We start from the raw sequence: 14,122 nt of genomic DNA on the forward strand, positions 1-14,122 counted from the left end.
AGCTTTCCCTGACCCTCAAGCTGTATATGATTCCTCATACCTAGTTTTGACTCACAGATCGGTTCTGAATAACTCTGCTTGCCTGCCTTGCATAAGAGTCTCCAATCCTTGTCTTAAATTCACAATAGGCTGCATTCCATGATTCAGAAGAATTAAGCTTTTTCCTCAATGGACCTTATGAAAAAATTTCAATGTCTTATAATTGTAATAATATACTTTACATTATACATATATTTTTATTTTGTAATCATAATGATATACACTGCAATAGGTTTATAATGGCCTAAGAATTTAGCAGCTGGGTTTTTTTTTTTTTTAAGAGCAGTCATTTATTGAACACTTATTATGTTCCAGGCACAAACTTTTCTTACATATGTTATTTCTTTTAATCATCATAGCATTATGACTTGTAGCTATTATGACCTCAACATTTCAAATTAGGATACTGAAGATGGGAGGGGGGTAATTGTTTAGCTTAGTTCTCAGTTATTAAGTGGCAGAGCTAGGATTTAAATGCAAGTGCACAGGACTCAAAAGTTATATTGTACTATTGCATAATATTGCAGTACCACCCATTTAAATTTTGGTCTAACCTCACCAGACAAGCTCATATCCAGTTATTTGGTCTCATTTAAGAACACTATATTAGTGAAATTTGGTAGCTATAGTGCATCCCTGTATCTTTCTGCCTGGTCATTAGGTAGCTGCCAGAACATCCTGTGGACAATATTTACTAATAAATGGCTATAAGTGTATATTATACTGACAGGACCAAAATAGACCATTGCTCATTTCTTGATTTGTTTTTGATTAAGGTTTTAGGTTGGAGTTTATGAGCCCTCACAAGTTTTAAGTGTTCTTTGAATCATTTGAAAAAAATGTGTATATATATGCAATATGTGTATCCCATGTAAATTTTTAATAGGTATATTTACCTATAGATATAGTCATTTATCTATATGAATATGTATTCATATTTACTGTATCCCTTTTGTTGATATATTCAACCAAATCTTGAAGTGGTCTGAGTTCTCAAATAGGCTTAGTGTCAATAGCTCACTCAATCTCTTAACACCCAGTATTAGGTAGAAATCAATTCCATTGTTATGTTCTTTAGGCATAATCAATCAGCAATGAATTTACTAAATACATTATCATTATCATTACTTCTACTTCTACTACTACTACTACTACTACTACTACTACAATTAGTAGTGTGTTTGCATTCTTGATTTTTGGATCTGTTAGCTTATTTTGGTTAAAACTAAGGCAAATGGTTGAGTTCTCTCTTTGCATGGATTCTGGTGCAGAGATAAAGAATTACTTTGAGAATAATGAGAGAAAAAGGATCCTAGCAGACAGAAATTTGGAGTCAGAAACCTGAAACCAGAGATGACCAAGACAGTGTAAACTTTGTAGTTCCCAGAAATCTTGTCAGGTGCTTGAGATTTTCCACAAGATGTGGACTGAATAAAATTTATCTTTATATTAAGGGGTAGTATTACCTCTGTGGAATTGCACAACTTGGCCTTTGGAAACTTATGTTTATCTTTACTAAACATCTAGTGAATAATCTTTTCTGTATTTACTGTCTGGCAGTTTTACATCAAAATTGCCTGGGTTATAGTTTGAGAAAGAATATCATTACACTTTTCTATTTCTGGTATACTATTTACCTCCAGTTTTGAGAAAGGGGATTGTATGTCTCAGTTTGCTCAAGATAGTCTTTGTTTATGCCTTTTGTACTAAGAATATTAACAGAGTTCTACTTTGTACAATAAATTACATGATAACCCCATCTTTGAACAACATGTCTTTATTATCTCTGAAGAATTCTTAAAAGGCAGTTTATCAGTCTCACCTTAAAGTTTTCTAAGTGCACAATGATGTAATCCAATTAGAAAAAAAAATATGAACTCATTACACAATATGAAGGCTTCTGTGAAGTTAAATCTGGTGCTTTATAAAATGATTAGCATTATGTATGACGCAAAATAGGACTAGACTTTAATAAATGGTCACTTTATTATCTCTGTCAAGAAATACCCTTCAATATCAGTCGAATAATGGATGTGTTACGAACTTACCAATTTAAAAGAGCCGGGTGCTTTTATTTACTATTTTTTATGATATAAAGATCATTTTTTCAATCTAAAAATGTAAGCTCTATCATTGAAGTAATTAATAAAAAGTGACATGGAAAATTTCAGAAATAAAAGTAAACACTTTGCATCTATTCACACATAAATATTTAACTTTCCACACATAGTTTGTTGTTTGTTTAAAACCATTTTTTTCTTCTTAAAACTAATCTGCTTTGAAAGATATTTTTTGAATTTTGGAAAAATATTCTCAATTTATAAATCCCTGCCTCTCGTTTGATTTTCAATCTTTCACATGAATCGAGGTACCTTTATTTCTGTTAGGTTTCTCTTTTTTAAAAACAACCTTATTGAGGTATAATTTACATACTTAAATTCACCCACTTTAAGTACACAATGTAATGACTTTTAGTAAATATGCCAAGTTGTGCAATCATCACCATATCCAGTTCTAGATCATCTTCATCATCCCAGTAAGATCCTCCCTGTTCTTTCACAGTTATTCTTCATTCCCACTCAACCTCAGGCAAAAATGTTAGTTTTAAATGAGCAACAATACTGGAATGTTTTCCCCATTCCAAAGCTACTCTGAATCAAGAGAAGCATTATAAAAAGAGGATATGATTCTCTTTCATCAAAACAATGAATTGGGGTGAGGGCAGAGTCACGTCTACATTGGCTGGCAGAGGAGAGCGGGGCATTGCTGTGGGCAGGGGAGGTTGCCATGGCACCACTCCTTTGGAACTCACAGAAACCCATATCCACTCCAGGTGGCATAAACACGGAGACTTTCAGCGGAAGTCTCTGCCCAGTGTCTAAGGGAGCCTCACGCTGGTTTCCTAACTCTTTGCATACAACATACTACGATTTGTAAAATATTTCAGTGGTTAAGCCTATAAAATGCTATTCAACCTGTGTAAAATGCTTTGATTTGACTTATATGCAACTATAAGTTCCTTTGAAAGAAAAAAAAAAACTTGAATCCTGGACTCAATTTTTGCCTTTAAATAATAGTGCACTTTTTCCATCTATCAAAGGAGTTCATAATATTTACCCTGTCTTTTTCTTTTAAAAATAATTTGGTGATACTGAAATGTGAAAAAAAATTGCCCTTTAGAACATTTCTAATCATCTCCCACTTGGTAGTAGCTACCTAACTGGACTCTTTGCCTCTACTCTTTCTGACTAAAAACCACTCTGTTCTTAACAACCAAGGTGAGTTTTAAAGACACAGGTCATACTTAAAACTCCAAAGCCTTCCCATTGAGAATAAAATTCTAAATTCTTCTCAAAGTATCAGGGCTACCTATGATCTTATGTGTGTCCACATTTCCAACTTTACCTTTTTAGTCTTTGCTACCATGCTCTAGGCACACTGGCCTTCTCTGGCCCCCCCCCCCCCCCCCCCCCAAAAAAAAAAAGATCATGGATATCCTTTTACTTTCCTTTAATTATTATTCATTGTCTATATTCTTTACTGAAATGCAAGGTGTCTGAGAGCAGGGAATATGTTTGTCTTATTTCCTATTATACTTTAGTAGATACTAAATAAGGAAGTATTAAATAAAACTGCTTTCTGTGCACACATTGGCTACTCCCACAAAGGAAATGAAAGACAAAGAATAAGTTCAAGTATTTTTAAGATTTATACATTAATCTCAACTTAATTTATAATGTATATATGTATACATGTACGTTTAATGGGGGTAATCCTAGCATTGTACTAAGGTTAATGTCCTTTGTTATATTGATTTGTTGTGCTGCTCTTATTCATATGTAAATATCAATAGAATAATATACAAATAAAAGTTATAGAAGAGAACCTTTTTTTTTTTTTTGCTTTTAGCACTCAGCACCAACTGCTTGCACTTCTCTTTCCTTTGCTACCATCCAGCTCCAGGATCAGTTGACACCATGGGTTTTGCAGACCTGAAAAGTCCTGCCAACCTCCAGGTGCCCAATGACTACCTGGTGGACAGCAGCTACATCAAGGGCTCTGTGCCATCACTAGCGGACGTGGCAGTATTTGAAGCAGCCTCTGGCCCACCACCTGCTGACATGTATCGTGCCCTGTGTTGGTATAATCCCATCAAATTTTACGAAAAGGAAAAGACCAGGCTGCCAGGAGTGAAGAAAGCTTTGGGCAAGTATGGCCCAGCTGATGTGGAAGACACCACAAAAGTGGAGTTACAGATAGTGAAGACGATGATGACATTGATCTGTTTTGATCTGATGATGAGGGAGAAAGTGAAGAAGCAAAGAGGCTAAGAGAAAAATGCCTCACATGCTATGAGTCCAAGAAAGCCAAAATAAATCCCTGCACTTGTTGACACGTCTACCATCTTATTAGATTGAATTCATGGGATAATGAGACAGGTATGGTAAAATTAGAAGAGTGTGTCAGGAGAATTCAAGCAGACGGCTTGATCTGGGGCTCTTCTAAACTAGTTCCAGTGGGTATGGAATTAAAAAAAAAACAAACAAACTTCAAATACAGTGTGTAGTAGAAGACAAAGTTGGAACATATATGTTGAAGGAGGGGATCACTGCTTTTGAAGACTACATGTAGTCTATGCACGTGGCTGCTTTCATTCAACAAGATCTAAAATCCACCATGGATCATTGCCATTAAATAAAGCTTAACAAACAAACAAAAAGTTATAGAAGAGATCTGGCCCATAAATATAAAGGGGAGATACTGCATCTCAAGGTCTCCATGAGAAAGCTCTGCACCGTCGGATGAAGCCTATGAAAAATTAGTATGAGTGGAACTCAGGGGAACTTTTTTATTTGGGTATGTCTGGAGTTTATTCAGCTATAAGTAATTATTATTTTCTATTAACATTTATTTTTCTATTAAGTTTTCATAGTTTTAAACTTCTTAAAAACTTGGACCCATAATTATATCATGAACTTGGATAGAGCTGTTTGCTTTCTCCTAAGAAAAATCATGACACATTTCCGGGGGCAAATGTTACTTAGATTTCACATCGACTTTCAGCAAGCTGGAGCAGAGCTGAGAGAGGGAAAGAGAGCAGTTGTAATGAGAATATAGGTGTTATTTTTCCTTACACTGAAAAATAATTCTACAACATTTTTACAGTGGAAGACTTTGGATGTTGAGTAAGAAAGATGTAAAAAAAATCAGCTGAAGTAGTTAATCATTGTCAAGAGTAAAGGTGTGTTCTTAAAATATAGATACAGGTGTCATACCTGTCTTGGATTCATAATCCAAGTTGTCCAAATCTTGTACATTTCTTAGCTTATCTCTGTGTGTATGTGTGGATGCTTATGTATAGATGTATAAATATGTGTATGTATGGGAGGGGGTATGCATACACATACCTAAATATACAAAAAGGGTCATTTTCAAGCATTTCCTATAATCATGTTGGGCCATATGACTAGTCCTGGCCAATAGGCTAAAGTAGAATTGACATGTATCACTTCTGGATCAAACAAGCAAGAGTAGATTTGGATTCTTTATTCATTATCTTCCCTTGCCACAGTGATGTAGAAGCCAAATCTATAAATGCCCATAGTTAAAAATGAAAGCCACCTGGACCCCTGATTTACCCTTTGGAAGTTGGCTGCTCTACATTAGCACTATGTGAACAAGAAACACAATTTTACACATTAAGTTTTTGAGATTTGGGGAATTGTTGATTATTGCAGTGTAGGTTTATCAGTCAATAACTTGCCAGAAAACAGTTCAGATTGTTCAAATTGAGTGCATTTAATACAGGGAATTGGTTGCACAGGTGATGTGAGAATAGACAGCAAACTAAAGACAGTAAGGCAACCCAGAAATTAGAAATAATAAGCTGATACACTTGGAACAGAAAGACAATGGGAGAAGATGGTATTAACCCAGAAGCTAAGGACATACAATGAAAGCTAGAACCATAGGGAGGCCTGCCTGATAGAAACTAGAACAATAGAGAGACAATTTGGAGGGAACTAGGAAAAGATGCAACAAAAATCAAAGGTGATAGGATATCCACCATTCTTCTTTCTTCTCTCCCCCTAATCATCTGCTAGGGTTTTCTATCTGCTCCTATCAAAAATCTAGAGGTAAAGGGAGCTGAGGAATGTAGTTCCTGTAATGTATAGCAAAGCTGGGAGGAGATAGTAGGAACCTTAAAGCAAATTGATTGTCGATTGGCACAATAGCTTAGCCTATTCTAGTGAGTAGACTAACTCTGTGAGAAAGCACAGAGAAAGTGTGTACTTCTCAGCTCTGAAAGATTCATCCTTTTTGTCAAAAGGAGAGATCCAGTGTCAGTACTGTGGCCCAATGAACTATTTCCCTCAATTTTGACAAATTCCTGGAGGAGAAGGGGAAAAGAATGTTAGAATGAAGAGAAGGAAGTGGAATGATGTCTCAAACTTCCCCTAGAGGCCAGTATCTTCTTCAGCTTTTGTTTCTCTCTTTTAGCCCGATGGATTTCACAGCAAAGCTTTAGTGAACTAGGAATGTTGATATTGCTTGTTGGGAGAAGTGATCAGAGAACTAAAACAAACAAACAAAAACAGGGCTTGAAGGGATGTGGGACTGCATCCTGTGCCAGAGACTGTAGGTTTGAAAACATTTTATTCAGATTGACATTGCACCTTGTTGGAAGACACGTTTCAGCTGGCTAGGAGAAAGTTGGGGCCGTGTGACTACTCACTGATAAAATTAGGAAAAGCTTTTGAAGGGAACAGAGAGCTGGAAGGTGGGCATTTTTATTCTCACCCGCTTGGAGCTCCAGCGGCCCTTTTCAACTAGAAAGTAAATCTCAAGCACGTTGTCCTGTTGTTGGATGAACCGATCAGAGAGAAGAGACCTCAGTGCCTGATGGATAAGAAACCACCAAACCTGCCCTTGACTACGTTCCTCTGGAGATCTGCCATATGAGCAATGCATATAAATGTTTCAACGAGGACTACTTTGGTTTTATTTGTTAATTACAGTTGAAATTAATCATTACTGATTCCAACACCCCCACTGTGTCACAGCTTCAATCCATCATCCTAGTCCAAAAGGGAGAAGAAACGTATATCAAGTGATGAAATCATTTACTCCGAATGGCTGACTATGGGAAAGAGGCGTCTGAAATCTGCCACCAAGTTGAGGGATTTTTGATTTCATTGTATGGATCTCTAACAGAAAAGAATGAAGCAGGGTTGGCTTTAGATATTCCGTGGTCAAGTCATGAATATTAACACAATGTATTCTTTTCACATCTCTCTCTGACCTTCCCCTGTAAGACTTTAGAGATGAAGGTTTATCTAATGGACTGACCGGTGATGGGATGGATGCTTCGGAGATATTTCAAGCGGGTTACAAGAATCCCCCAGTTTAGTCCTACCACAAATCCGTCCTTGATCCTGGATGCAGGCTACAGCTGGCAAGGGAAAGGAAATACAGAGTTCAAAGTAAGGTGAGGAGGCTCATGGCCAAAAAATCCCATATGCAGAGACTGCTTATGGCCTACCCCAGCGCATATGGAAGTTCACTGCTTTTACCATTTAGAGTTCCCAGGAGAGCCTGTCTGGAAGGAGAAATAAATCCCTCTCCCCACTAACACCAGATCCTGCTTGCTGCATGTGGGATATTACTCAGCAGGCGCAGCTGCACTTGCAGTTTTATATAAACATCCGCGGCCTCTCCTAAAGCATGAGCCTCGCTCTTTCTTTTGGAGCACTTTCCTCCTAATTTCAAGTTCCCTGCACATAAACAATCTCCAGAAACCGAGCCAAATATAAATCATGTTAAAGCGTGAAAAGAGATGGTATTTGGGCCAGGACCCAGGATACCAGCCACTTGAATCCTTCCTTCAACCCACACTGCCCTGAACACAATATGCCTGAGAGATATGTGCACAGAGGGCAAGGCCAGGCTAAGGCACATCATTCACCATTATGTGGCTTTTGCCCTGCATCCCAATGTAATATCACCTCCCCGGGCAGTTACCAAATAAAACTGGTCCCAGACTGGGCTCACCTGCCAAATGTGTGAGGGTAGATCCCACCGCTACTGACTCAGGGTTGAACTTTGCACCAAAAACTCTCTACCCATTTAGGACTGAGGCTAAGTAACATTTCCCGCCTTTGACGATGACCCATTCTTGATGGAAGAAGAATGAATGAGGAGGAGGCAGGAGCTGGTCCCGTTTTGTTGGTAGAATTGTAGGGAATAGGACAGAAGCATGAGCTTCCTGTAAGAGGCCAAGGCTGAGATGTTGTGTTCATGTTATCTCTATTCTCTTGCTGCGGTATGCAATCTATGTACACTTCCGCAGAAAAAATTGTTTGGACTGCATAACAACCATTCTCACTTTTATTAGTACTCGTTTCCTGATTTTCCTTACTTGTTCTGATTTAATGTTAACCCTACCCCCTTTGCAGCCAGACAGAGGAATATGTACCAGGCCCAGACAATCAGAGTATTCCATCCCTCCACCCACAACAACTCAGAGATGGCAATGAGATCTGGTGAAAGCCCTGGGTCTCAGTGAAACTTTCATTACAGCCCTTAAGAAAGAAGTCATGCTCTAAACTAGAGTTTCTGGGACTGCGGGCAGCCATTCTGTCATTGTTAAAATCTGCCTGAGCATGGAACCAGTGCAGAGAAAAAGATATTATCCCTCGATTTTTCAATTTAATTAAGGAACCAATTCTTTTCTTTTTTCCCCCTTCTTTCCTACTGCCCTTCCTTTCTCCCCCCTCTTTTTTTTATGTGCTAAAGCATATTTAGTTTACATTTTTGTCACTCCTGTCTCAGAGAGAGTTCCTGCACATCTTGTTTTCCAGATGAGCTGACTATTCCACTTATTTGTTAATTGCATGTTTCTGAAAATGCTTTTATGTTTTATTCATATGAACTATCCTGGAGGATCCATAGAGTATGTTGGGCATGCAATCCAGAGTCCAGTCTCAGTAATCAAAGTAACTGAAAAGCTCTTATAAACAGGTAACTGCAGCTCTAAGCAGCATGAGTTAATTTCAGGAAATTTACCCTGGATTCATTCGTCATGTCTGTCATTGCTCTAAGAAGAATGTTAGTTTTGTTAGCTATTCTGTCCTCTTTGAGACCCTCTCTTCTGTCAGGCAGCACAACTATCGTGAAGTCAGTTTTGCTCACTAACTGACTTTGTTCAATATAGCTCAGAGGATTAGTTTGTTGCCATGAGTGGTACAACCTTCAGAAAATGTTGCAGGTTATTCTTGATCTCCCTATTGGGCCATTACATTCACTTCTCTGATTGATTACAGTTTATATTATGTGTTCTGTAGGAAGCTTGGGACCCATGGACAAAGCATCAGTACCCACACTGTTTTTCTCAGGCCATTGAACTTAAGTGTTGGCAGAGCATCTAACCATAACTTAGTAAAATGTATGCTAGTGAAATGTTGTGTGTCCATGGTGAAAGAGTGAGCCTTAAAAATGTGCTTGAAGCTTTTTGGTGAATTGAAACCAAGAGCTCCAACTTGTAATGCATCCTCTCATTATTTGTGTGTCTCAAGCTGGCAAATTGAAGGTTTCTAGCAGCCATTGCTTTCTAAGTGGAATGCTCTCTCTAGGCTAAACACGACTGTAACAGCTTAAATTGGTTCCTTAGTCACAAGGACAAAGTCATGGCAGGAATGAAGTAATCTTAAGCTCTGAAAGCTTTCTTTTGCTGCACTCTGCTCTCTTTTTCTGGGCTATCTTCTCTTTCTTGGTCCTGGCACTGACTGTCCCTACAATTCTTCTAACTAGAGGTCAGAATTTTCCTTTCATTTTTTAGAAAAGCTTCCCCTGCAGACTATCTTAAATGTGCAGTAGAAAATGAGCCGAGGCCATATTATTTTCTCTATCACAAACAATATGGAAATGCACGGAGTGAGGGGCTAGACCAGTGCCTTTACTCTTCAAAACCATGAGAGATGGGCCCTGGCCAGGTGGCTCAGATGGTTGGAGCGTAGTCCCGTGCACCAAAAAGTTGCAGGTTCGATCTCCGGTCAGGGTGTGTACAGGAGGCGGCCGAACGATGTTTCTCTCTCACATCAATGGTTCTCTCCCTCTTTCTCTCTAATCAATAAAAACATGACCTTGGGTGAAGATTTAAAAAGAAAAAACAACAACCCTGAGAGACGGGCCATCGTTCTCTCTTAACTCTCTGGGATGTCTGGATTTGCAACAGGCTAAATTGGTGTTTCCAATCTCTCTATTTCCTAGATACTTTGGGCAATATTTAGACTTTATTCGCTTAGAAAAACCACACAGAGCAGCATGTGATTTTTCCATCTTCCCACATACTTGTCTACATATTACATATAAGGTGTCAACACAGCCTGAAATAGCCCCTAATCACTGCATAAAGGTGGACAAGGACTTGCTGTCCTTGTAGACGTTTGCATTCCCATGTACAACAGACCTCTAATGATTTAGATTCTATTTTGACATATTATGTCTTATTACCACCCATATGGAGAATATGAAAGCTGGGATCACACATCATTTTATTTATTTATTTTTATTTTTGTTAATCCTCATCTGAGGATATTTTTCCATTGATCTTTTAGAGAGAGTGGAAGAGAGAGGGAAAGTGCCCTGACCAGGGCCCCAGTCTGGGGAGGAGCCTGCAATCAAGGTATGTGTCCTTGACTGGAATTGAACCTGGGACCCTTTAGTCCACAGGCCAATGCTGTATCCACTGAGCTAAACCAGCTAGGGCCACACATCATTTTAGAACTAGTAAGGTATGCTTGTCCAATATTATCTTTTGTGAAACAACACAAATATTTAAAACTTCCAGGATAAGTTTTCTCATGCCTGTGTGAGTTAGTAATATGATTTTTTCATGTATTCCTCTAGATAATTTGTATTATAAACTATGTAAGATTTGCATATTTCTCTTTTCCAGCAAAATCTGAGATTTGGGTTCCATTCTCTAATCTCAGAATTTAACCATTAAGGTTACATAAATCCGTCAGCTTTTCTATTTGACTCTGGGAAACCCTTTGTTCCTGTTACCAAATGTCTAAGCCTATGACTATTTGCTCAGTAGTTTATCATGAATAAAGACTGAAAGATATACCTAAGGAAGAGATGGGTAAACCTTTCAGGCCAACTTTCTCCAATTGTCACTGCCTAAGCATCTGCTGTGAAATCACTTCCTAATATGTATTATCAATTTATTAGGACCCACAGCTGCTTCAAACACTGTGGGCTCCCACTGCTTATTCAGATTCTGAAGCTTAACTCAAATTTCCCTTTTGGGGCGAGGGGAGGAGTCCAAGTTAGGTATTTGTATTTTTAGCAACTCCCCAGTTAATTATGGAGTCAAACACTCTAAATATGGGTAAATATGGTGCCACCTAGAGCCTGTGACTCAAACTGCCATGAGGGTTTGAGAGGAACTAGCGCAGGAAAACATTATGCTTTATTTAATAGTATTCAGTATTATTGGAAACTTAAACATGGTCATGAATGACATTTAAATTTAAAAAAATGTAAAATATAAAGAAGAAATCTAGTATTGTAAAAAAATTGAAAAACATCAAAAAGTATAAAATAAATTAAAATCACATACAATCCCATTACCCCAAATCTTTGTTGGCATTTTGATGTATGTGTACAAATGTGTACAAATATATGTACAAATATGTTTATGTATATTTATGAATATTTAAACAGTTTTCAGTTTTAAATTTTTGTTAGAAATATATTTTAATTACTACATATTTTCTATGATATATACATACCCACACACATCACATATAATGCATATGATATATTTTATATATTATATTTATATAGATACATATAGACTACAAAGCTTTAATATTATAAATAATGCTCATGGTCAGTGCCTTCTCTGAACACCATCATCTCTTCTTCTTAGACTTTCCCACAGCACTGGGCATAATCCACCATCCGGTCTGCTCTGTCTCATGGCTTGCTCTGACTATCCTGTCTCTCACATCTTCTCTAAAGAAAATAGACCTCCTTAGAGCTTTTTACACAGACTCTTTCTTGCAAAGGGGAATGAAAAATTTTCTGGGCCTGGTGCCAGTAAGAAGTGTGTCACATAGACAGACAAGACCTTCTCACCCCCACCTCCTCCCAACTCTGATTTTTCCTTTCCAAAAACTGCTTCCTGCTTTTCCATAGTTATTCATCAAGGGACAAAACGGTCCTGCTTAATATGCAAGAGCTAGTTCACCATCAGATGGCTGTTTCCCCAGTAAATACGGGTTTTTCACCTCCCTTAAATCATTTAACTCTTTCATGCCATCAATGTTGAAGTTAAAAAAATAACATTGGGGGGGGGGAAGCAGGTATGTAATACCTGAAAGTATTTCTTAACATAACTGATCTTTCAGATGATAAAAAAAATAAAATATAATGTTGATTCTGTTATATTCTAGACCTTGGGTTTCAACCTCATTCAAAGCATAGTTTTTTAAATTTCCTGCGGCTCTTTCATATAATCAAGCATGAGAAGAGATCTATTGTAATTTCTAGGGCCTGGATAATTAATCACCTCCTTGCATGGTCTATGGATTGTATGGTAGCAGGAAGATCACTTATACTGACAGATCATCCACTCTTACAACCCACAAAGTCACTGTGTGCACGGAGGTCACCCCTGAGAGAGGGAGGACCTGCCCTCAGTTAACCTTGGGGCCTTGCCTGGCAGGTGGTGCAGTGACCTCTGGTGGAGCAAAGGGCCAAAGAGCCATCATGCTCCATAAGGGACAGCTGGGCTGGAACTATTGAAGTCTTTTTTTCTCCCAAATTCCTTGAGATGCACATTCTGCAATAAAATTTACAAATGCCACTGAGGCTGTATCATATTGTGTAGTTACTTCAAATTTATATAAACAACATTGGCCTCATGCTTTTTGACTTATTATAACAGCTTCCTATTTTTATGTGTGAAAAAAATGTGTATTTTTGTTTTTGAATTCTAGTAAATGTTAATTAATTTTGTTTACTTTTTATATTTCCACTTGAAAAGAAGAAATAGAAATTGGCTGTATGAAGGCTACATATTGTTATGGGTTTAGATTAACAATCTATAATAATCCTATATAATAAAGAGGTAATATGCAAATTGATTGTCATGCCCTTGCACAATATGGCTGCCTCCATGTGGTCACAAGATGGCCGGCAGAGGAGGGCATTTGGGGGTGACCAGGCCTGCAGGGGAGCAGTTAGGCATCGATCAGGCTGGCAGGGGAGTGGTTAGGGGGCAATCAGGCAGGCAGGCAGTTACTTCAAATTTATATAAACAACATTGGCCTCATGCTTTTTGACTTATTATAACAGCTTCCTATTTTTATGTGTGAAAAAAATGTGTATTTTTGTTTTTGAATTCTAGTAAATGTTAATTAATTTTGTTTACTTTTTATATTTCCACTTGAAAAGAAGAAATAGAAATTGGCTGTATGAAGGCTACATATTGTTATGGGTTTAGATTAACAATCTATAATAATCCTATATAATAAAGAGGTAATATGCAAATTGATTGTCATGCCCTTGCACAATATGGCTGCCCCCATGTGGTCACAAGATGGCCGGCAGAGGAGGGCATTTGGGGGTGACCAGGCCTGCAGGGGAGCAGTTAGGCATCGATCAGGCTGGCAGGGGAGTGGTTAGGGGGCAATCAGGCAGGCAGGCAGGTGAGTGGTTGGGAGCCAGTGGTCCCAGATTGCAAGAGGGATGTCTGACTGCTGGTTTAGGCCCCTAGGGATTGGGCATAAACTGGCAATTGGACATCCCCCAACGGGTCCCAGATTGGAGAGGGTGCAGGCTGGGCTGAGGGACAACCCCCCTTCCCCGCAGTGCACGAATTTTATGCACCGGGCCTCTAGTAAAAGCATGATATGCTAATTAGACCGGACAGCCAAATGACCTTCTGAGCATCCTTCTGGATGACCTTCTGGATGAAGCTGGGGCTGCCATGGCTGAGGCAAGCCGCCACCCTGCAAGGGCCAAGCCCCTTGCACAAATTTTGTGCATCAGGCCTCTAGTATCAATTAAG

At 38.4% G+C, this 14,122-nt stretch overlaps 1 pseudogene; it reads left to right on the forward strand.

The window, feature by feature from the left end:
• The first annotated feature begins 4,016 nt into the window (after positions 1–4,016).
• On the forward strand, positions 4,017–4,734 carry LOC102248368 (annotated as a pseudogene).
• Positions 4,735–14,122: the final 9,388 nt, after the last annotated feature.

Source organism: Myotis brandtii, unplaced genomic scaffold, assembly GCF_000412655.1.
Source record: "Myotis brandtii unplaced genomic scaffold, ASM41265v1 scaffold110, whole genome shotgun sequence".
In the NCBI taxonomy this organism is placed as follows: domain Eukaryota; kingdom Metazoa; phylum Chordata; class Mammalia; order Chiroptera; family Vespertilionidae; genus Myotis; species Myotis brandtii.